Source organism: Plecotus auritus, assembly GCF_963455305.1.
Source record: "Plecotus auritus genome assembly, chromosome: 4".
Taxonomy (NCBI): domain Eukaryota; kingdom Metazoa; phylum Chordata; class Mammalia; order Chiroptera; family Vespertilionidae; genus Plecotus; species Plecotus auritus.
The window spans coordinates 49,420,207-49,443,760 of record NC_137775.1 but is presented as its reverse complement, the minus strand read 5'-3'; the positions used below and the strand labels follow the sequence as shown (position 1 = coordinate 49,443,760).

At 38.4% G+C, this 23,554-nt stretch overlaps 1 protein-coding gene across 1 annotated transcript in view; it reads right to left on the bottom strand.

Moving 5' to 3' along the window:
- Positions 1-23,554, bottom strand: part of MMS22L (MMS22 like, DNA repair protein) — a 110,795-nt gene that overhangs the window by 35,911 nt on the left and 51,330 nt on the right. The gene's annotated exons all lie outside the window — the stretch shown is intronic.

Here is a 23,554-nt window from a genome sequence, read left to right as displayed (position 1 = left end):
GATTGGCTGCCTCCTGCCCATGCCCCGACCAGAGATGGGGATCAAGCCTGCAACTAAGGTATATGCTCTCGACCAGAATTGAACCTGGGACCCTTCAGTCCTTAGGTGATGCTCTATCCACTGAGCCAAACCGGCTAGGGCTCAAGGCAATATTTAAAATGGGCAACAAAACTGAACCACTTTTGACCTCTCCACAACAAAATGTTGAGGTACAAGGGAGTATAACTAAGAGTACTGTGGGGATCTGATTCAGAGCTCTGAAAAAAACACACAAACCCCTTGGTTAAAAAATTAAAGCTAGGAATTAGACTCTCCAATGTAAGAATTAACACAGCAAAAACAAGTTCCAATTAAGTACAAGACACTGACCCCCAAACAGACTTGTTTTAGAAATGTGCAATCCACTTAGTATTTTGGTTTGAAAAGAAGCTATATATCCTGGAATATGCAAATACTTCCTGCTCCATGGTTTGTATGCTCAAGCAGTGTCAGTCTGAATAAGAAGAATGATAATCTGTTATTGTAACACAATACAAAGATGTTTAAGACCTTATAATCATTTCTGTAAACATGAAGAAATCAGAGAGAGGCAAATGCAGGAAATGCCAAGGATTTACTGTAATGTGGATCTGAGGGAAGAATCAAATTTCTGCACTCTAGTAAATATAGTTAGCAATACCCATGCAGTCATAGGTAATTTTTTGAATCACATTTTCTGGACCAGCAAACTAACTACGCAAAGATTACAGAAGAATACATTTATTATATTAGATGTGGCTGCATACCTCCTGAAGGAACTTTGATAAAAACATACACATTGAAAGAAGCTCTGTCACTAGTGGTAACATTATTAAAGAAAACACAAAACATATAAAATCTATAAAGAATCTAATATAGTTCTAGATGTCATGGCTATTTTACAAACCATTTTCTACATTCTTCTACAAACAGTAGAAAAGTAAAACTCAATATATAAAAGTAAAAAATATGAAAGCACTAAAGGTAAAATGTGATTTCAGGTAAAAAAAAAAAAAAAAGAAAGAAAAAGAAAAAAGGTATCACAAGAGATGTAGACTCTCCCAACACTTGGCAAAACGTTGTGAGTAAAGACAAGCTTACCATGGGTTAAAATCACGTTGGAAAAACACACATGGAAATATACATGCATAACTAGCCCACTTACATTCTAAAGGATGCAATAGAGTAGAAAATAAAATTTCCCGAATGTCCCAATTCAAATAGCAGCTCACATAATAGAAACAAGAGCAACATCCAGCATTTATTGGTATTTACCATGTGCCAAGCATTATGCTAATACTTTTATAAGCATTATTTCTCACCCTATGAACTAGGTAAAGTTATGTTTCTGCCATTTATTCTGTGTCTGGAGGAACAGTTTAACCTATGGTCAACAAGTAATAGTCCTGAACTTAACACAAAGATTAAAAGAGAAATTATCATGCTAGAATTCAGACTTAAGTTTTACAGCACTTCAAGATGATTGAGGGTAAAGACCACATTTAGGCTTGGTTGAAACCCTTTGACATTAGAGCTATAAGATACTCTAGGCTGATGAATGGTATGACTTAGGGATTTCTAAAAGAACAAGACAGCAATCACCACTTGACTGTGACAACTCATTTCCAAAGGCGAAATGCCACATAACCTTGTTCTGTTTATATTCAGTTTAGGTACTCATTTCCAGAAACTCATCACCAAATTCAATAGCAAATATGTGGGTAGAAGAAATGGTCTCAATATAAAACTAGTCAGTTTCCAAGTTTGCCTGCTAGCAGAGTATCACATGGGTAAGATCCTGAGTTATGATCCAGGATCTTTGTCCTTGATGTTAGAGGCACTTCAGAGGTAAGATCATCTCTGTAAGAAGTCTCACAATAAAATGTGTACATCTTTCTATATATATAAAAGCCCAAGAGACCGAATGATTGGTCACTAGTTGCGTACTGACCACCAGGGAGCAAACGCTCAATGCAGGAACTGCCCCCTGGTGGTCAGTGCGCTCCCACAGCGGGAGCATCGCTCAGCTGACCAACAGGTGCCAGATGTGGGGCTCACGGCTGGTGAGCACAGCTGTGGCAGCGCTACTGAGTGGCGGGAGGCGCAGTGGGGCTGGGATGAGCGGAAGCGGTGTGGCCTGGGCTTGGGCTCCTCCCCGGTTGCCTGCCCCTTCGCACACTACTACATCCCCCAAGGGGTCCCAGATTGTGAGAGGGCGTAGGCCAGGCTGAGGAACCCCACCGGTGCACGAATCCGTGCACTGGACCTCTAGTATCAGATAAAACGCTAAAGTCATCACACTAGTCTTTTGGGATTTCAAATATGTTTTTCTTCCTCTTTAACTATAACTGAGCAAACATATACACATACACTGGATCTTACCTAAAATAGTAAGTTAGGTGTAGGTTTTGCATAGAAGAAAAATAAGATGGAAAAATCCTTTAAGAACTGATGGCTAAAAAAGAAAATCAGAATATATTTATCTGCAATACAGGCAATAATGTGAACAGTTTATAAAAATTGCCTTTATTTTAGAACAGAGATCTCCAATCTCTCTCTCTCTCTTGTTTTTTTTTCATTATACATGGCCACAAATTCTTTGCCACTCCTTGGATCTAGGAGATCTATGACTGCTATGACCAACAGACATGACATTATGTGACTCCAAGGCTTGGTAATAAAAGACCATGAAGCTTTTGTCTTGTTTGCTGGGAAAACTTAGTCTTAAAGAACTGAAATGCCATGTATTAAGTATAATTACACTGAAAACATTCTTTCAAAAATAAGTACTTGAGTCAACTGTCCTGGCTAAGCCTGTCTTCAGTCATTCTAGCTCAAACACTCAACATGTTAGTGAAGAGGAACTGGATCCTCTACCTTCAGTTGGTTTAGTCCCCAGCCCTGTGAATTACCCTCAGACAGAATCATCTTAGTTGAGGCAGAGAAGAGCTGTCCTTGGCTTTCCAAATTCCCGACTTACAGAATCTGTGAGCATAATAAAAGAGCTGCTGTTGTGGTATTTTATGCCACTATGTTTTGTCATGGCTATCTACTATATACTAAGTGCTATGTAGCAATTAGGGATTAAAAGGTGAGAAAGATATATATCTGACCTCAGGGAATTCACAAATGGGGAGAGGGAAGCAAATACTTTTCATTATAAGTATAATCAAGGGGTAAGATCTGCAACAGAGCAAAGGCAGACTTAAGACAAAATAGCTATGTTTTAAGGCTCCTAGGAACCATCGACAACCATCTCAGAAATTCTATACTTGTTTTAGGACAAATGAATTGCAAATGTAAAAATCATTTGAAAAAAAAGCTACTTTATTTTTCTCCTCTCCCCCAAAACACCCATATCAAGCATGTACTGAAGCATTTTATGCTGAGTATCATATTTACTTTTAATAAATTTTATACAGTTCTGTTGCTTTCACATTTCATTAATAATTGGTAGATTTTTATAAGCAAGTTTCATTTAAATTTCCCCTAGATATAAGGTAATATATTTATGAACCTGAGATCATCTTTTAAAGATAATTATTAAAAACATCTTCCACAACCTAGCTTAACTCTCACCATCTCACTTTTCTGTGTATCAATCAAGTACACCAACTGAATAGAAAAACTAAGTCTGAATTTTATTTTTAAGAAGTTGTTACTAGTCAATGTATAAGATCAATCGTCAAAATCATCAAAAAGAAATAAAAATATATACTTGTTCGGAACAAAACTGTATTTAACAGTCAATAAATGTCTTAATTTTAATTTAGTTATGGTTACACACAGCTCTATCCACTAATTACAGCTGCAATCATTAGAGTACATCTTACTACACATGCTAAGTTACTCTGTGGGGGAATGTGCCTTGGTTCAAAAGAATTCAAGATCATTTTATTAAAGGTAAAGACTCAAAACACTTTTTGAGGTCAAATATTCTACCACAAGTTTTCCAGGTCTAAATTCCACCTGTGAGCACTTTTTCCTAATTGGTGGTAATAAATTCCCCAAAAGAAAGTGTCTAATGGTAATGTTGACTGATTCTTTAACTACATGTACCCAAATGTTCCTGTCACAGTGAAATTTGCTCTGTAATTTACCTTAATGGACTAGGTGTTTCAATAAATACTGAAAATGTCTAGTCTCTTTTCCCTCCATTTAAATCAAATCCACTTCTAAGTCAACAGATCGTTCCAATGTATAATTACAATAGTTAATGCATTGGGAAAAGTGACATTCTTTGATAAATAATTTTTCTAAAACCTCTTAAGCATTCTGCATCCTCAATATTTCCTTATACTCAAGAAATGCAGTAAATTAAAACAATCAGACACTACTAACCACTGCCAATTGTGATAATGGAGCTAAAAATCTTACCTTTGGCTCTAATAGTGACTGTTTTCAGTTCAAAACTCAAACAAAGAGCCATAAAGTATCTAGGGATGTTTTAGAAAGAATTTTCTTCATCAAAAATATAACCAATTTTAATAGAAATAATAGCTTAGTTACCACTGTAATATAATTCTAAACCTGGGGTATAGGAATAAGTCCTAGAAGTTTATAAACCCCGGAAATTATGTGTACAGTTTGCATATGTGTAAATGTGTTTATTTTTATGACAAAAGAGACTATAGTTTTCACAAGAGTCTTAAAAAGGCCTACCTCAAATGAACTGCAACCTACCACTTAGATTTGTCACTTTTCTTATACCACTTATAAACATCTAAGTACAACCTAAATGCTTCCTCTAGATTTCTTATCCCAAATCCTATTCTCTCTCCTTTTTATTTTCCTACTCTGTGCTTCTCCTGTCCCCAACAACCCAGTGTAACATCTGTGTATCAAATACACTAACCTAAAAGAAAAGTTTAATCTGAATTTTACAAAGAAAAAGCTGCTACTAGTCATGTATAAGAGTAATCTTCAAAAAGAAATAAAAGTATAAACTTATTTGAAACAAATTTATATTTAAGTCAATAAATTTCTTAATTTTAATCTAGTTATTCCAGGTACTCAGATATACACACATTTCTTTCAGAGATGCTATTTGCCCTGTTTATTTTTATTCTAATTCCTTAAAAGGGAAGAAAAGATAGATTGAAGAAAGTTCTCCTAAAAGATTACCCATTGAGTCAATGAACTGTGGGGGTTATTATGAAGCTCCATTATTAGGGCTGAGAGTCTCAAAGGATTGTTACGTTACTAATTTCTTTTTTCAAGGCTTCAGCAAATGAGCCGATTTATCTGGTTCTGCATGCTTGGGGCTTGATACATGCTATTTGTACATGACAGGTTTCATCTACCTAGCACAGCTGATAACATTTATCTGCACATCAAAAACACACACCACATGTAAAAAATTTACACATATGCTGGGATAAGAAGTGTTGAGTAAAAGATCTAGGATATCTCATAAAATGGAACCAAGCTACAGGAAGATCACCAATTGAGTATGAATGTGCAACAAAACTATAGGAACAGCTACAACACACACAAAAAAAGAGAAAAAAAGAATAAATTTAATATAGTCCCCATTAATTATAACCAACAAAAGAAACTTAACCCCTGAAATTTACTCATGTGGGGGAAAAGAATGTTTAAATTGATTGTTGCTATGGTTCACAATTAAAAACTCTTTGCTGAAACTTAAATTCCCATAGGAAAGTAATTTTAGACAACAGAGAAACAAACAAAAAGGTAACCAAATGTAAGACTGCTTTCCTTTCAGAAATGATAATTAGCTTAAAAGCATCCGTGTCACAGATTCTGAAAGAATAGCACAACCTACGTATCTGAATTATAAGGTAATAGCAAGGTTATTTCCAAATTCCCAACAGATGATATATAACATTCTTTTGAGAAACATCAGTATTTTTCTTTGTGAAGTATACATCAAGTTAAAGAGTTTGCTCCTATAATTCATCATCTTTCAGAACATGAGGCTATATTGGGCTCCAAGAACCCCCTACTCCTACTCTTCTCAGCGTTCGGTAATATAGACAGTAGAACTAATTTTCTATCATTCAGGAAGAACTGTTGGATCACTAAACTTATATCATCATCACCTCTGAAACACAGTAAAAATCACTGCTAGAACCAATGGTTTATTAGATAGAATCCACCATCAACAATGTCAACTCTGCCTGGTCGTGTTAACAGGAAAATGTTTTACGAGTTCCACCAGTGGGCATCAATTTAACTTCCAACAACAGCTATGCTGTAAAACCGTGAACATAATTTATAGGGTGACCTGTGTGAGTGGGAAGCAATATCTAGGTGAAACTTCTCACAGTCTGACAAAATGCTTTGATTTGCACCATTCAGATGATTGAGCAAAAAGAGTTTAAGCAATCACCACCAATAGCCTTTATCTCCAAATGCAGTAAAAATTTATTACTCTATGAGTGCAACCTATTGCTTTAGAATCAGGCTTGATAGAATAGAAATGATTGGATAAATATTACATTTTCAACTGGTACACATCTTGTCCATTAGGTTTAAATATTGGACAAACTGTGTGTTTAAGATAAACATCAGTCTTAGCTGATTCCATCACATAGTACATTTAGAAAGCCTCCGAATGTTTCCATAGTAACAGGTTTGTGCTTACATATAGCTGAGGGTACATGTTCATTGCCAATTAGTAGAAAGTAAACTGAGAGACCACCAAACTCTTCTTAAATAATTTACCTTTATCTTTTACTTAGTACTTAATACAGTTGACAGTATTTACACACACTAATATATTGCTTTGTATGAAGCAACCGAGTAATCAATCACTCAAGCAGATGCTTTCATAAATACATGGCTCATCCACCTATCCTAAATAACAGTTTACTATTCAGGCCCTCTCAGAAAATTTGAACTAGACTAGATTTTATACTCATGGCTACTGCTATGAGCTTAGGGAAAGATATTTACCTGACAACTTCTCTATCTGCCTCCCAAGATCATACACCTTTAAAGATGGAAATGGGCATCTCTGATTTATGTATACAGAGCACAGCTCTCATGATTACTATATCATGCCCTTTAAATATCCTTTCTAGCATCACGGGAGGGATCCCATGCATATATCTTCAGTGCTATGGGCTCCTGAGGAACCACAGTAGCCTTGACTAACCTGATTAACACAGTGTTACTTTTTACTATTTTCTAATTTGGTTTGATTAGATACTGCAAGGTAAATTATATTATCTCCAATTTGGTGGTCAATTGTTACATAACTTGATCAACAAGTAATGAAAATAGAATTGTAATCCAGGTCTGTTTCACTCCAAATCATCTTCTACTATCAGCCATACTGAGGATCTTTGTTAGAAATGAGACTATAGTAATTAAAATCTTATAACTGAAGGTTTTAGAAGATACCAAATAAAAGTGAAATTAGACTTAAACACACAAAGAATTATTTATAACAGGCATATCTTTATAATACCCTGATTTACCAGTCTTTATTCATTAAAGAAATATATTACTAATCAAGGGATCATCAGGCAAAATGACTACTGGTCATTAACTCTGACAGTTGAGCTCTTTTCCTTAATCAAAGTTTCTAGCCGTGTCTTCATGCATTTTGTTTACCACATTAAAACAAATGATTGCAGTGTACAAAATGGGTATAAAGCAAAAACCTACTATTTAGAGACAAATCATCCTATAGTCTATACACAAAGCGATCTGTTATAGTAATACAAGAAGAGACTTAAGCATTTAACTTGAAGAATGCCTAGCAAGATCTTTTAAGCTGTTTTTCTTATCTAGTTCTTCAAAATTCAAAACTAGAAAATCACACTTGACTATAAAGTAAAAAAAAACAAACAAAACAAAACCAAAAAGGAAGAAGGTTGTCCCTTCTAGGGTTAACAAATGCTTTTTGTAAGATTTTAAGTGAGATTAACCTTTTGCTCACAATAGGACTGGTTATTGGTTTTATTTTTTTACTGCCTTTAACTCAGGTAAAAATCAATATAGAACGAGACAAAGGGCTCCAGAGGGTTTGGCTACACCAGTTTTCGGTTTGGCTCCTGCACAATTCTATAACATGCTGAGGCTGGGGAGGATTAGCCTGCTTGTGTTGAGTAAACTGATGCTACTCAATAAACAGTTTCTGTTGTAAACCCCTTAGGACTTGCAAAGCCACACTAGTTGGCAATAGACCAGATAAGCTGCAGAACCAGCTGTAATCTCATTTAGACCTGAGCTGATCCTCCTGTCCTTTCATTCCACAGGATCAAAGCAAACCACTGAGGAGGCAGCTGTATTATAGTGGCTCTGCTTGCTGGATGCAGTAAACATTTCATAAATTCCACTCCTTGAAGCAAGTCTCTACCTAATCTACCCAGAGCTGGGACAATCAATGGATTTCTGAATTCATTAGGCTGATTATTACAGGGTAACCATTTTCTCTCTGGAGAAATGTGATGATTGCAGGCCAACTTTATAAAGCAACTCCTATTTCTGACCTGTTTTTCTTGAAGGGCCCAAATTTCCCCACACAATATCAAATAACAATGATATAAAAAAATTAATTAGCTCATTATCCTTAATGCACATTAACAACTGAACAATATGTGGTGTTGAATTCCTCCAGATATAACAGCTGACCACCACTCAAATACATCCAAGCTTTAACAGTGGCCACATTTCCATGCTCAGCAACCCAGGGAGAAGGCCAAGCCTTGCTGTGAACACACCATATGCTGGCCAAAAGTGATGTTCAAAAAATTATAGAAGAGAGTTCTGCAGTTTATTAGATAATATTAACATTTATTTTTAACTTTTCCATAAAACAGAACACAACTTTTAAAGTTCCAAAATGAGAGTATTAAGTATTTCAAAAAAAGTGTCTTTCCCCTTAATATCTCATTTTACTGGAAATTTCCTTTAATAGAAAATTAAACTTCAAGTTACAAAGCTTTAGAAAGCAGCCACCACTCCCAAATTTAAGAGAATACAACTGGATGTATAATGGACACTGAAGAGGCAGGTATTAGTCATCACATCACAGGTTACTATACAAAATAAACATAAAAGAAATGAAACCAAGAACAGATGTGCAGGGCTATATATAAAAAAATCAGCATTGAAAATGAATCAACTAATAAATAATTTAAAGCTGAATTCCAATAGTTCAGAGGAACCCAATGGAACATCAAGTCAAGGAGTACAATTTTTTTTTTTTTTTTTGTATTTAGGCTTTACAGGACAAATATGGTACCACACATTCTTGCTATTTTACAAACCTTTAAAAATGTAAAAACTATTCTTACAGTTCAATGACTGTACAAAAACAGAACATTGGCCAGAACTGGTCAGTAGCACTTTAGTTTGCCAACACCTTCTAGTCAAAACTACTCACTGTACATCAAGGACCCAGACCCTGAGGAACATGGGTTCTTGTGTGTTAACTGAGAATTCTGCAGGTGTCAGCAGCAGAATTCACATACATGGAGTCCCACTCTGGTGCTTTCTACTGCCTTCCAAATTTACCCCAAAATTATTTCTGAAAGAAAATGTGTAAATAATTTACTGCATTTCAGAAACATCTGAAAAAGGTAATCAAGAATATCTAAGACTTGTCAGTCTAGACAGCACACTAAAGTGATCACTCATTAACTGTTCCAATCCTTTCCAAGCGAAAAAGTGCTGCATCTAATGATTCACCTCTCTCCAATCCATTCTTCAGACATAAAAGGGTCCCATTTAACATAATCACATAATAACAGCAAAAGTGATAAATATCGAAATCTTAACTCTTTTAATATTTGCAAAATCCAGATCTTTGTAATAATACACAATAGAAAACTGCAAAACTGTGTAATTATATTTTAATTATATTGTGAGGCATGCATTAATCACAAAGTTTAAGTACCAAGGATAGAATTATAATAATTCTGTAAAACAAATTTAAGCTAGCTAAGTAGGTCAGAACCACCAACATGCAACAGGAGACCTCTGGGAATTTATCAGTTAATGGCTATTTATGTGCAAATGAGTGCCCTCCAACCCTTCAAAATCCTGTGTAGCTGAAGGGTATTTCTGTTAACCAGGAGCACTGCTTAACTGCGGAGGCATAAATTAAACCATTTTATTGGAATGATTTTTAATTCCTCTACTTTTCTCTTACCACACTCCCCGCTACCTTTCTAGAAGCACAATCTGCAGAACACATTTAACAGAAGGTGAAAAAAGAAAAAAGGTGGCTAGAGTTTTCAAAATTGGTCTCTGCTAACCCCCACATGTGCATGCACATGACACCTGCAGTAAAGTGAAAGGAAAACATTTCTTACATTTCACATTTTCCAAAGGGGACTTACATTATTACCAAAACTAAAAGTTTCAATATAAGCACTACATTAACACATTTTTTACAATGAACTATCCTACATAATAAAAGGCTAATATGCAAATCAACCGAACAGCAGAACAACCAGTCGCTATGATGCGCACTGACCACCAGGGGGCAGAGGCTGAACCCTGGAGCTGCCCCCTAGTAGTCGGTGCACTCCTAAATGGGGAGCGCCACTCAGCCAGAAGCCAGGCTCATGGCTGGCGAGCGCAGTGGTGGTGGCGGGAGCCTCTCCCACCTCTGAGGCAGCGCTAAGGATTTCTGACTGCCGGACATCCCCCAAGGGCTCCCAGACTGTGAGAGGGTGCAGACCAGGCTGAATTTCGTGCATCAGGCCTCTAGTAATAAAATAAAATTCTATTTTATATCCTTATATTCTTAATCTTCCAGAAGGCTAAGAAATTCAATGAAGTTTGCATAGATCATAATTCCTGTCATAAATAAAACTATATACATATAAAAGTATACTCTGAGGAAGGGAAAAAGGCATTTTCTCTTTGATAAAACCAAACCAAATCAAAACTCTAAACACTTCTTTTCTAACTTGCCTCAAAAGAAAATGAAGCATCTAGATGTATTCTAAGGGGGGAAAGGGATAAGCAGAATAAAATAATCAATGTGGCATAAAAATGGTTTAAAAACCCCCACTAAAGATCCATTATCATGACCATGCCAAACTTATACAAGGGGTGGGATAAGGTTAGATACCATCTAACTTTTAGATTTTAGATGGAATAACAATTATCTAAAATTACTCTTTTTAAAGATTTAATACAGCAGTAATTTAAGTTTTAAAGTATGCTAACATTTCCTTGGAGTTCTTTATTTCCCATCAATAAATAAAAAATAACCTAATGCTAAGTTAAAGACAAGTACAGTCCAAGATAAAACATCCAGTCTCTTTAAAATTACAGTATTTCATATAGCACAGGTGAAACCACAGCACTTCAAGCTGGAGTCAAAAATGTAGTATTTGTGGGAACTCTATTTCCAAACAAATGTATCCATCTGTTAAAGGTCATGACCCCATTTCAAAAAGGAACTTTCAGAAGCTAAAAAGGGCTCACTTGAGCTCCACTGCACCCCCTTTTGGTTAGGAGTAATACCGTGGTCATGCCACAGTCTTGGAGTCACAGGAAGATTATTCATCAGATCTTTAACAAGCACTGCCCCAAGGCTTAATTAACCCTGCCCATAGATCCACAGGACCTTCTCTTATTGAAGAGAGAACAGATACATAGTTGGCTTGCTGAAGGAATACCAAAATGAAGAGCTAGGCCTCATATGTAGACTATCCCCTCCAAAATGACATAACACAAAGAAGAAAACTGTGCAAGTATATTAAGTCATTGAAAGCTACCAACTTCTGCATTTATATGGCTGAAATAGAACAACACGATATTATTTTGACATCCTTAGAGTAATAAGGTCAACAGCACCAATGAGAGAAATCCTAGACTACAGGATTAACGAAAAATTTTAGCAGTCTGGAAAAAATTAGCCAAATTTAAAATTTCCCTAATTGCTCAAAATGTTGCTTAAATATTATGGTCTGACTATAGAGCACCATCCTGAGCCATCAGATCATCATTTTTCTTTTTTCCCTTTATCAGTCAGTCCAGACTTCTAAACTCTTTCCCTACCATATTGTCTTCTTAAATTACTTTTAGTTCTTTTTAATACAACCCTTTCCTACCACAATGTATCATTATAATTACTTTCAGTTTTTTAAAAATATATTTCTGGATTAGACTTTCTTATTTTTTTAATCACAATGGCTTCCTACCTGGTGTCCTAGCCTCAAATTCCCTTTTAATCCACCATGCATATATCTGCCAGAACTATCTATGTACTTATCATTCATTTATTCAACAAAGACTTTATTAAGCAACCCTGTATGTGAGGCACTTTAACTGGATACCTAATGCTGAAAATAAATATATAAAGAGTCTTCTCATATTCCCTGACCTCAAAAAATACCATTCTAGCAAAGGAGATGAACAATTATGTACAGGGTACCCCAGGGAGGAAGCCACTTGCTCTGCCTGGGGAGCCTGGAAACTCTTCACAGGATAAATGCGTATTTCACACACACCTGAAAGGAAGTATGTTTCCCAGACAGAGAAGGAATCAAGGAATATTTCAGGAAGGGGGATTAAAAGTACCTGGTAACATCTTTTTCTCAGGAGCTTATGTTTCAGTGGGGGGGAGAAGAAAACATGATGTATTTAAAGTAGTTCCCATGTCCCTCTATTTAAAACCTATAGTCCTTGATTTCCTCGTCCACATCTATATTTTTTCTTTAAAAAAAAAATGTTTTTATTGATTTGTTTAGAGAGAGAGGAGGAGAGAGGGAGAGAAAAACATCTATGAGAGAGAATCATGCATCAGCTGCCTCCTGCATGCCCCCTACTGGGGATGGAGCCCGCACCCGGGCAATGTGCTCTGACCAGGAATTGAACCCGGGACCCTTGAGTCCACAGGTCGATGCTCAACCACTGAGCCACGCTGGCCGGGCCACGTCTATACTCTTGCCCTAATTTCAAAGTCCTTCATAATCTGGTTTTGTCCTTCTACTAAAGTGCATGTCCTCTTCTTTCATCAGACTAATTCTTCATCAGTCCCCAAAAACATTTAACCCCTTCCAACTTTCAATTTTTTGATCACTCTCTTTTCCTAGCATTTTCTTCCCACCCTTCAACAACTTATATAACTGCCATTCTTATATCCCCCCTTCAAGAGCCCTCTCCTATCCTTTCTCCTGGCAGTCTCCTTCCTTATTACAAGTGTAAATTCTATTTCTCCTACAACACCCAGTTCAAATGCCTTCTATTTCATACATCTTCCCTAATTTTCTCATCCCGTCTCTTCTCTTCCCTTTCTCCCACTGGTGAATGACATACCTTATATTAGTAGCATTCATTATTCATTAATTTTCACTTTGAACTATACTACATTTACATTTGTCTTGTTTACTAAAAATTATTTCCCTAAGAAGAGACTATGTGTTTTTGCACACAAAGAAGTGACTTGCACTAGTAAGGCTCAATAAGCGTTATTGCATAATCCCATTTACTAAATTACTACAATTTCCCTTAATGTTTTTTATATTGTGTGTGGTATCATGTATCTTCAGCTAGAGAATATCTGGTGCCTCTCTCATGTCTTACCTAGTACCAGGTAAGAAAAGTCTATATAAAGCATCCAAAAAATATCTGCCTAAGTATTCACCTACCATTCTCCCACTCAACCTACTTACTTAAAATCTGGAATTCTTCAAATCTTTCTTCCCAGCTGAAGCATAGGAAAAATGAGAACTCAAACTGCCTCGCATATAAGAAGCCCTCATCAAATATGTTGTTGAGTAATAAACTAATACTTGATTATTATGCCTCTATCTAAAAAAAAAATCATGTACAAGATAGCCACCTCAATATTTATTTATTTATTTATTTTTAATAAATCTTTATTCAGATTATTAAAATTGTTTCTCCTTTTTCCCCCCATAGCTCCCCTCCACCCAGTTCCCACCCCACCTTCTGCCCTTACCTCCCCCCCACTGTCCTCATCCATAGGTGTATGATTTTTGTCCAGTCTCTTCATGAACCCCCCCATACCCCTTTCCCTCTGAGAATTATCAGTCCACTCCCTTTCTATGCCCCTGATTCTATTATATTCACCAGATTATTCTGTTCCTCAGGTTTTTAATTCACTTGATTTTTAGGTTCACTTGTTGATAGATATGTATTTGTTGTTCATAATTTTTATCTTTACTTTTTTCTTCTTCCTCTTCTTTAAGAATACCTTTCAGCATTTCATATAATACTGGTTTGGCGGTGATGAACTCTTTTAGCTTTTTCTTATTTGTGAAGCTCTTTATCTGACCTTCAATTCTGAATGATAGCTTTGCTGGGTAGAGTAATCTTGGTTGTAGGTTCTTGCTATTCATCACATTGAAAATTTCTTGCCACTCCCGTCTGGCCTGCATAGTTTCTGTTGAGAAATCAGCTGACAGTCGTATGGGTGCTCCCTTGTAGGTAACTAACTGTTTTTCTCTTGCTGCTTTTAATATTCTCTCTTTGTCTTTTGCTCTTGGCATTTTAATTATGATGTGTCTTGGTGTGGTCCTCTTTGGATTCCTTTTGTGTGGGGTTCTGTGCGCTTCCTGGACTTGTAAGTCTATTTCTTTCACCAGGTGGGGGAAGTTTTCGGTCATTATTTCTTCAAATAGGTTTTCAGTATCTTGCTCTCTCTCTTCTTCTGGCACCCCCATAATTCTGATGTTGGTACGCTTGAAGTTGTCCCAGAGTCTTCTTACACTATCTTCAACTTTTTGGATTTTTTTTTTTTTTTGCTTTTTGCTTTTTCGGTTGAGTGTTTTTTGCTTCTTTGTATTTCAATTCTTTGACTTGATTTTTGTGTTCCTCTAGTCTGTTTTTGGGTCTCTGTATAATATTTTTTATTTCAGTCAATGTATGTTTAATTTCTAGTTGGTCCTTTTTCATATCTTCAAGGGTCTCGTTATATTTATCGGCCTTTTCTAGGATATTCTTAAAAAGCCTTATAACCGTAATTTTGAATTCTATATCCAGTCGTTTGTTTTCCTCCATTTCTTTCGTTTGTGATCTGATTCTTTGACGCCGCATTTTCACTGCTTCCCTGAGTTGGTAAGGTAGATTTGTGTGCTAGGTTTCCAATATGGCCCAGTGGGTCTGCCTCCCCAGTTAACCTGAGGTGGACACTCTTGGTGCACCCCTTTGTGGATTGTGTGTACAGCCTTGTTGTAATTAAGTCTTGATTGTTGTTGGTATCACTGGGAAGAATTGACCTCCAGGCCAGTTGGCTGTAAGGATCAGCTGTGTCTATGCTGGGAGAAGTTCGGTGCTGGAGACAGCCTTATAGGATTAGACTTGCCAAATTGCAATAGCCTCTATGCTCAGCTTGGATGGGGTGGAGTCTCAGTCTTGCCTTCCCGTCAGCCTTGCCCTTGCGCGCACGTGCGCGCCTTCAGACCTCTGCCTTCCCTGGCTCCCGAGTCTCCGCCCGAGAGTCCAGACTCCCCCCACAAGAGCGTGGGTCCCCAGGGGTTTGCCTGCAACTGGGGCTCAGTGCAGTCAGGAGCCTCTGACTCCCTTCCACTAGGGAAAGCCTGTGGCAACCTCCGCAGCCTTTGTGCGCACTGGCACGCGCGCGCCTTCAGACCTCTGCCTTCCCCGGCTCCCGAGTCTCCGCCCGAGAGTCCAGACCCCCCCCACAAGAGCGTGGGTCCCCAGGGGCTCGCCTGGAACCGGGGTTCAGTGCAGTCAGAACTGGGGCCCAGTGCAGTCAGGAGCCTCCGACTCCCTTCCACTAGGGAAAGCCTGTGGCAACCTCCGCAGCCTTTGTGCGCACTGGCACGCGCGCGCCTTCAGACTTCTGCCTTCCCCAGCTCCCGAGTCTCCGCCCGAGAGTCCAGACTCCCCCCGTAAGAGCGTGGGTCCCCAGGGGCTCGCCCGGAACTGGGGTTCAGTGCAGTCAGAACTGGGGTTCAGTGTGGTCGGGGGCTTCCTTCCCCCTTCCGCCAGAGAAAGTCAGCCAGGCTCTCAGCCGCCCTTCCTCTCTGCGCGCACAAAGACCCTTTGCCGTACCTCCAATTCTCTTTGAGCTTTTCTCTTTCCTTCTAGTTGTAGAATTTTCACTCAGCCTTCTTTCCTGTGGTTCTGGATGGTGTCCGTTCTGTCTTTTAGTTGTAGTTTTGAAATTGTTGTGCGAGGCAGCAGTTTAGGTGCTTACCTATGTCGCCATCTTGGTTTCTCCCTCGCCACCTCAATATTTAATGACTAAGTTGTTTTTCAATATATAACTAAAAATTACCAATTATTGGCCAAAGTCAAAATATTTGATATTTGTAGCACTATAAGTTGGTGCTTAATAAAAGTCTTTTTAAATTTTTTTAATTTTGTGCATGCTATATAAAACAAGTAAAAAATTGGGGGGGGGGCATTAAAGTTTCAGAGAATGAAAACAGGAAAGAAGTAGATGTCAAACAAAAGAAATGTGAAAAAAGAAAGAAATGTAGAAAAATATATCAATGAGAGTGCTATAATTAACAATTTATTAAAGACCTTACATATGTTTACAAGTGACTAGGTTATTATTTTTATTATAAAAGAGAGACTGTCTTAAAGATTCAAAAACAACTTTTGAGGAGAAACCAAGATGGCGGCATAGGTAAACACCTAAACTGCTGCCTCGCACAACAATTTCAAAACTACAACTAAAAGACAGAACGGACACCATCCAGAACCACAGGAAAGCAGGCTGAGTGAAAATTCTACAACTAGAAGGAAGGAGAAAAGCTCACAGAGAATTGGAGGTACGGCAAAGGGGCTTTGTGCGCGCAGAGAGGAAGGGCGGCTGAGAGCCTGGCTGACTTCCTCTGGCGGAAGGGGGAAGGAAGCCTCCGACGGCACTGAACCCCAGTTCTGACTGCACTGAACCCCAGTTCTGACTGCACTGAACCCCAGTTCCGGGCGAACCCCAGGGGACCCACGCTCTTGTGGGGGGAGTCTGGACTCTCGGGCGGAGACTCGGGAGCCGGGGAAGGCGGAGGACTGAAAGTACACACGCGCGCGCACGCCGGTGCGCACAAGGGCTGCGGAGGTTGCCGCGGGTTTTCCCTGGTGGAGGGGAGTCAGAGGCTCCTGACGGCACTGTGCCCCAGTTCTGACTACAGTGAACCCCGGTTCCAGGCGAGCCCCTGGGGACCCACGCTCTTGTGGGGGGAGTCTGGACTCTCAGGCGGAGACTGGAGCTGGGGAAGGCGGAGGACTGAAAGCGCACATGCGCGCAGGGGCGGGGCTGACAGGAAGCCAAGACTGAGGCTCCACCCCATCCAAGCTGAGCACAGAGGCTATTGCAATTTAGCAAGTCTAATCCTATAGGGCTGTCTCCAGCACCGGGCTTCTCCCAGCATAGACACAGCTGATCCTTACAGCCAACTGACCCGGAGGTCAATTCTTCCCAGTGATACCAACAACAATAAAGACTTAATTACAACAAGGCTGTACACACAGTCCACAAAGGGGTGCACCAAGAGTGTCCACCTCAGGTTAACTGGGGAAGCAGACCCACTGGGCCATATTGGAAACCTAGCACAAATATCTACCTTACCAACTCAGGGAATCAGTGAAAATGCGGGGTCAAAGAATCAGATCACAAACGAAAGAAATGGAGGAAAACAAACGACTGGATATAGAATTCAAAACCACGGTTATAAGACTTTTTAAGAATATCCTAGAAAAGGCCGATAAATATAACGAGACCCTCGAAGATATGAAAAAGGACCAACTAGAAATTAAACATACACTGACTGAAATAAAAAATATTATACAGAGACCCAGAAACAGAATAGAGGAACACAAGAATCAAGTCAAAGAATTGAAATACAAAGAAGCAAAAAACACTCAACCGAAAAAGCAAAAAGCAAAAAAAAAAAAAATCCAAAAAGTTGAAGATAATGTAAGAAGACTCTGGGACAACTTCAAGTGTACCAACATCAGAATTATGGGGGTGCCAGAAGAAGAGAGAGAGCAAGATACTGAAAACCTATTTGAAGAAATAATGACCGAAAACTTCCCCCACCTGGTGAAAGAAATAGACTTACAAGTCCAAGAAGCCCACAGAACCCCAAACAAAAGGAATCCAAAGAGGACCACACCAAGACACATCATAATTAAAATGCCAAGAGCAAAAGACAAAGAGAGAATATTAAAAGCAGCAAGAGAAAAACAGTTAATTACCTACAAGGGAGCACCCATACGACTGTCAGCTGACTTCTCAACAGAAACTATGCAGGCCAGACGGGAGTGGCAAGAAATTTTCAATGTGATGAATAGCAAGAACCTACAACCAAGATTACTCTACCCAGCAAAGCTATCATTCAGAATTGAAGGGCAGATAAAGAGCTTCACAGATAAGAAAAAGCTAAAGGAGTTCATCACTACCAAACCAGTATTATATGAAATGCTGAAAGGTATTCTTAAAGAAGAGGAAGAAGAAAAAAGTAAAGAGAAAAATTATGAACAACAAATACATATCTATCAACAAGCGAACCTAAAAATCAAGTGAATTAAAAACCTGAGGAACAGAATAATCTGGTGAATATAATAGAATCAGGGGCATAGAAAGGGAGTGGACTGATAATTCTCATGGGGAAAGGGGTAAGGGGGGTTCATGAAGAGAATGGACAAAAATCATACACCTATGGATGAGGACAGTGGGGGGGAGGTAAGGGCAGAAGGTGGGGTGGGAAAGGGGTGGAGGGGAGCTATGGGGGGAAAAAGGAGAAATAATTGTAATAATCTGAATAAAGATTTATTTAAAAAAAAAAAAACATAAAAAAAAAAAAAAAAAAAACAAAAACAACTTTTGAGCTGCTATCTGCATAAGCACAACCTGCTAAAGATTTCTAATAGCGCCCTTCTAACACACCTGCCACCAATCACTATGTGATGTATGTAGTGTGGCTGACTTATTGCGATATAAACACAAACTATTTTGTATAGGGAAATCTCAGTTAAATTCTGTAAATGACAAAGAAAAGTTTTAAGAAGAGTCTTTTCAACGTTTGTCTATTGATCACAGTGTATTTTATTTGTTTATATGTCTGGCTCACTACACTGTGGGGCACTGGTGAGCAGCGATCTGATTTTATGTGTCTCTATTTTCTCCAACACCAGCACGACATCTGCCACAACAGGTACTTACTGGGCTCTCAATAAGGCTGTACTGACTTAAAAATACAGTTTTCTGTTTCAGACACAGGCACAAAATCAATACAGCCAGAATTCTCTAAGCCAAAAGAAAAAACTAGGGAAGTAGGGACATGACCAAGAAAGTAGAGCAATGTATATTAGTACTTTTATTTCAAGGATAAACAGTATTCTTTTTGTGGGATACCAATGAACTCTTTCAGAATGGAGCTCTAACAAATTTTAATTTGGAGAGAAACTCTGGATCTTAAATTTACTTACACATTTACTTCTCTGAAATAATGGACAAACAGTAAGAAAAATAACCATCATTAGGTACTCTGTTAGACACCTGACATATTTCATCTCTTGTATTCTTCAACCCAGTTCTTAAATATGTATTATTATACACATTTTACAGATTTGACAAATTGAGGTTCAAAAAAATTACATGACTTGCTTAAGAATAAGGTGGAAGAAAGTGGCAGTCAGGATTAAAATTCACATTTGCAGCCTTTTGAAAAATACAATAATATCTTTTACTATTAGCACAAGAAATTAATTATTCCATATATAATTCACACATATTAAGTTGCAGAAGTAGAAATTTATTCTGCTGGTTTTGGAGATTGGTATTAGTAACTTACAAAACTGAACCACCACTAATATCCCAGTTAAATAAATTGAGCAACCCAAATTTTCATGAGGAACTCGGAGAATCCGATAGGTACAAGAACCAAGCCAATTTAAAATCATGTATAGCTTATAGCTCCCTCAATGTTCACTGGGGTTAAATAAATTAAGGTTTATCCTATATAATAAAAGGCTGATATGCAAATTGTCCCCAAGGGTGGGAGTTCGACCGACCAGGAGTTAGACGTGCGCTGACCACCAGGGGGCAGCACGGAACATGGCGGGCGTCAGCGACGTGGCACTGGCAGCGGGCGGCAGTGGAGGCGCTGCTGGCCCCGATGAGAGCAGGACCGTGGCAGGATGGTGGAGCAGGTGAGTGGGCAGCACCAGGCCAACGTGGGTGCTAAGAGAGGCCCCAGATGGCACGCAGGTGGCGAGGGAAGGAGGAGGTGGGGAGGCAGGGGGAATGTAGTGTTGGCAGTGCAAGGGCGGCAAGAGAAGGAGGAGACGGGGAGGCTAGGAGGTGGGGAACCTAATCGGCCCTGATCGCCGGCCAGGCCTAGGGACCCTAAGTGTGCATGAATTTCGTTCACAGGGCCTCTAGTCTGTATATAAAAGCCAAGCAACCTTAACGACTAGTCGCTATGACGCGCACTGCTGCAGCAAACTGGCCCCTCCCCATCACCAGCCCAGCCCCAATCAGCCCCCATTGGGGCGGGCGACCAGACCCCACCCGTGCATGAATCGTGCACCAGGCCTCTAGTTATAAAATAAGATACTATGCAGCCTTATACAATACTTGTGCAGACAGAGATGTCTTTGATCTTTCACAGAAAAACTGAAGTTGTAGAAATTTCCAAGGTACAATCTCATTTTTCCTACTTAAATTACGAGAGGTGGTAAAAGAAGTACTGTGGATAAAAGAAGAAGCAACAGCAGTTTAGAAGAACATTCTCCGCAGGGTTAAAAGTGGTTCCTTCTGTGGGAGGAAGGTTTAGAAAGGGAATGACTTTTAGGTTCTGCAGCATACATTTCTGTATTATTTACATATATATGACTACCTTTAATCTTCACCCGAGGATATTTTTCCATTGTTTTTAGAGAGAGAGGAAGAGAGGGGGAGAGACACAGAGAGAGAAACATTGATATAAGAGAAATACATCGACTGTTTACCTCCTGCATATGCCCCGACCAGGGCTGGGAGTCGAGCTTGCAACTGAGGTACATGCCCGTGACTGAAATTGATCTGGGACCCTTCAGTCTGTAGGTTGACACTCTATCCACTGAGTCAAACCGCCTAGGGCTGCATTATTTATATTCTTAACAGAATACATGAATTTTGATAATATAAAAAAGAAATGCATTAAAAACTCTCTCTAGAGCCTTCAAGTGCTTTAGATTTATATTTAAAACTTTAGTTTATATTTGATATTAATAGTAAGAAAAAAAGAGGCTTAAAGGAAATAATATGGAACCTATACTGACAAATGCAAGAAAATTCTTTTTTTAATTCTTGGAGAGGAAAGTTTTACCTGTCATTTTACCACAAATTCTAGAAGCTTTCTATCACTATGTTTTCAACATATAGAACTAGTTGTGTTCTAAAGGACAATTTTTTAAATTTATTTTTCTAGTCTAAAGTTTTCAACCAGGTAAAAATTTGCTTCTCTGTAGATATAATTATGCATATATGTGTGTTGTGTCTGTATAAACCTTGAATATAATTAAAATATAGCTCTCAATTTTTTAAAAAAAATAATTATACCTAAGATACTGTGTTTTAAACCAAGTCATTTAAAAAAGAGCTTCCACACATAATCAAACATGTCCAGGAAGATCTGAGCCTCATTTAGAATGCTGTAAATGGCACCCTGGAATTGTGCAGTGCCGTTTATACAGCAGGATCCATGAACCCTGCCGAGACACATAAAGACAGTCATCACAGCTTTGTATCTAATAATAAAAACTTCAAAACAGTGTCCACTTTCATCAATAAGAAATGGTCAAGTAAACTATGGTGGAATATTATGAAGCCATGAAAAATAACGTAGATGTCACCGATATGAAAAGCCATCGATGATATATTCAGTGAGAAAACCAAGACACTAACAGTATTTAATCCCAATTTGGGATTTAAAAAATGAATAGAAATAAGAAATATTTTGGAGGCTATAACAAAATATCAATAGTTCTCTCAGCAAGGTGAGATAAGTAACTTTTTAAAATAAACCTGTCTATATTTTAAAAGTTTGTATCACAAATACATAATAGCCTAATATTGATTTTTTTTTAAAGAGATTACAACTGCAGGAATAAAATGAAACAAAAGAGGTCTCATATCATAGGGTTGTTCTGGTTTTTGTTTTTTTTTAAAAATAATTTGACTTGTGTGAGAAACCTTTTCCTTCCATCCCTTTCCCTAAGAGGGAGATTTATGCAGCATAAGTTACATCATCAGGGGCGTTTTTCACTTTGTATTTTTATCAGGTACCTTTCAAACTGTGCTAACACTGTGGTTGGCAATCTTTTGTTAGATTTTGAAGGTTAGTTGTTAGTAAAATGCCATTATTGATAAAAATACATAATTGAGAAATCAACCAACCCAACTGAGGCCCCATGAAAGAACACTGTTCCAGGAGGAGTAGACCAGGCTTTCTTGCTCTGGGTAGTTTCACTTCATAAATGGATTACTCTTGGTAAACTAGAAAATTCTAAAACAACCAATTTTCCAATAATGATTTTTTTAAGCCACCTGCTATTAAATATGCTCTAAAATAATAGACTTTTCTTTGCATCCTACTATGGGCAGCTTTTCATGACCAGAGTCCCAAATTCCTGGATGTCCACTGAGGAGGCTCTTTTATTCATTCTCTTGTATTGGCTTCCAGGAAAACTGCCAGTAGGAGGCAGCAAGGACTGGCGGAGGCAACAGTGGCGGCTCTCCTCTGCACAGTAGTTAGCTGCTGGCTTCATTCTTCTGTCATTATATAAGGAAGATGACACTGTTCTCTAATCCAGCCAAAGCTGATAAGTACCATCAACCTGTCACTTCCTACATTTCAAATTCTAACATCACAGCATCAAAGAGTTTTTACATTTAGATTTCCTTTGCTGGCAGCAGCCGGTAGCCTCTCATTCTCCCACGGTGTTCTAATGCCGAATTTGCACACCGGGGTTACTCCCAGACTGAATAGCAGGTCATCCCCTGCTCACTGAGCTCATCTGTGGCCCATGTGCTAGGCAATTTAGATCCAATCAGCCCTTATTTAGCTCAAGAGTAATGAGCAGCATAGTGACACAGACTTAAGCCTGACCCTCAGGACACTGCTCATCAAGCAGTAAAACTGTGACAAAATCATTCATCTTCCACCCGCTGGCAAGAAATAATACTCGCACTCACTGTATTACTTTTCAAGATAAAAAAAAAAAAGTCCTGAATTTTCATGATGTGAGACATTAATTTGCAGAAAGCTGAATTCCCTTAAACCCCCCTGTTGCTATGAGCTCACCAGGGGGAAAGAGACCTTAGGAGACTGAAATGGAATAAAGAAAATTGCTCCAGCTTTCTTTCCATTTTAAATAAGCCTTAAATCTGACAAGAGATATCCTAAAGAGAGAAAAATATATATCTTGTAAGGTAAAGAAGAAACTATTGAAATGAAGAGTTCCAAATGCTAGTTTCACTCTTTATATTTGTTCTCAATTTTGTTAAAATATAAATAAAATTTGAAACAGAGCAATTACCCTACTCCACAAGGCACATGGAGAAAGGTAAGGCATTGTTCTTATAGGCCATACGGTGGCAAAAGTAAATTCATAT